Below are 2,481 nucleotides of genomic sequence, written 5' to 3'. Positions count from 1 at the left end.
GTAGTATTACGTGGTATGTGAATAATCCTTTCTAGGTCTCACCAGGCACATCAAATTACCTTCTTGGAGTGCAAACCATGTTTGGGACGTGGTATAGCTTTTCTGTTTGGGATGATCTATTCCTTCCTCAGCTTAAAGCCTATGTACAGGCAGTTTCTCTCGTCTTCGATAACATTTCGTAAGAGAAATGGCTTATATTCGCTACAGAATTCACGATGGTAGATAAGAAAAGAACCATATAGGCTATGGCAACACGCTGATTCTTGTTGTCTGCATTGACTGAATGAGGCTCCCCCGAAAATATTTTTGAGTCTTTCCAATGTATTGAAGGTGTCGCACAATAGTTACCTGTTTACTGTTCGTTTCCATTGTCAATCCCCAAGTACTTTGACGTAAATCATGCTGGATAAAGAATTCAAATGGTCCGCATCAAATTGAGATTGGCTATTGGAACGTGGGACATCGTTGAGATCAAAATTTCCACTTCGGAACTGTTGAATTATTAACGGGTGATCTTTTCTGCAATAGCATCCTCTCCATACACAACACAGATTAGTGTAGATGCCTTTGTGATACTACACTCTTTCTTGCACTCTTACAGGAAAATATTTTGGGGATGGTCTTTCTTTTGAACTTGACACTCCGTACTTCAGATCCTTAACCCCCTAAAAAAGACACAAATAGTGCTATGCATAATTGATAATATAAGCCTGTCTAGAATTTGGTATATTCTACAGCACTGTCAACGTCACAGATATCTAGCAAAACTATTATGGAAATCAACGCACCAGTAATGAATCAAGCCCCTATTTAGCTAACGTGTCCTTTTAAGCATTTTTTGGATTCAGAAGTTAAGGAGCGTATGTGTAGTGTGACTATAAAACATTATTGAGCTCCTCATCATTTTTCGAAATTTACACTATCCCCTGATTTACATAATTTTTCCTCATCCTTTGAAAATTGTAAAACCAGAGGCAATACTGCATTCTAGTACCCGAATTAGACTGAAAGCCTTGCCTCGTATTAAAATATATAGTGTTGCCGCCTATGCGAAGTAAAATATAGGAACCTTCATGCAGCTATTGGGAAAAGAAATGTACCAGTTTACCTTTCTCCGTAATAAGGTACGGTAATATAGGCCTAAATGGAGGGCAAATCATATTTATCTAATTACGTAATAAAAGGGAAGAGAGACAATATGGACCCTACATCGTAATATATAATAAAAACGATGGGCAATTTAAATGGGATGTACCGGATGGGTGCAGTACCGGATTTATGTATAAGCTAAACAGCTAAACAATCTATAGCTTAGGGCCCCACTCGCTTGGGGGCCCGAAACAATTTAAAGAAAAAACTGATTGTAATGTAATTTTCAAGTAAAAAAAAAAAAAAGGAAATAAGATAAAACGCACATGCAATAATGGTGTTTTGTATTTACACAGCAAAAAATGAGGTGTCGAAACAACACAAAATGACTACCACTTTAGCGTGCTACTTGTGTGTCAATTCAACACCATTATTTATTTATTTTTCGTTTACCCGGTTAAAGGGTTTTGCCCTTTCTTTGGGGAAGTGATTCATATACATTTTGGACTCCATAATATTATAGTGGGTCTATGGGATTTTTCTTTATTCATTAATAATTAAATAATTTATACATACATTCAATACTGATAATGATTAGTCAAGGGAACGACAACTAAACAATAACAATAATAACAAAAGGTAATAGGTGCACAAAACTAATATATAAGGTGATAGGTGCACAATGAGTAAATAAGTGAAAAGTAGAACAATATTACATATATGCATATAGGCTAATAAAGGGAAAGAAACGGTGACGTAGTAGAAAACATAATATATAAACTGAAAAGAATGATATGATGAAATGATAATGAATGAATTGCACTAGACGCCACATCACGAGGTTTTGTTAATGGACAGATGCAGTTATCTTCTGTTTCTGGGGCCACTCAGGAACTGATGAAGACAGGGGAGGCCCATATTAGTTGGTAATCACTGTGCGTATGATGGATAAACATGAGGTGATAGATGACGTGGATGATATATGGCAAAGATCTCTGAGTCTCGAGTGGCAGGGTCCAATTGGAGGTGATATAGTGTCATATAGTGTTGCAGCGGAGAGTCGATGTATCGTGGTGGTGCATCGTTATCTCTATCGTAGCGTATAATATCCTGTAGCATTACATGGTGTAACTCAAACCGAGTAGAAATGTATCGGGTTCGAAGCTGCTCCAAGTGTGGGAGTAAGAACGGAAAATCGATAAGATCGTACAGGAGCCTAGTTGGACTTGGTAACCTGATTCTATACGCTAACCGTAAGGCATGTCTTTCCATGATATACAATTTTTGATAATATTTATCAGATGCAGAGACCCAAGCCGTGTGGCCATATGTTAAGGTACTTCGCATAAAGGCTTTGTAGGTATGTAGTACCGTAGAGGGTTGTAAGCCCCA

The sequence above is a fragment of the Thermobia domestica genome, chromosome 14 (assembly GCF_964235325.1).
Source record: "Thermobia domestica chromosome 14, izTheDome1.hap1.1, whole genome shotgun sequence".
Taxonomy (NCBI): Eukaryota; Metazoa; Arthropoda; class Insecta; order Zygentoma; family Lepismatidae; genus Thermobia; species Thermobia domestica.
This window is presented reverse-complemented; position numbering follows the sequence as displayed.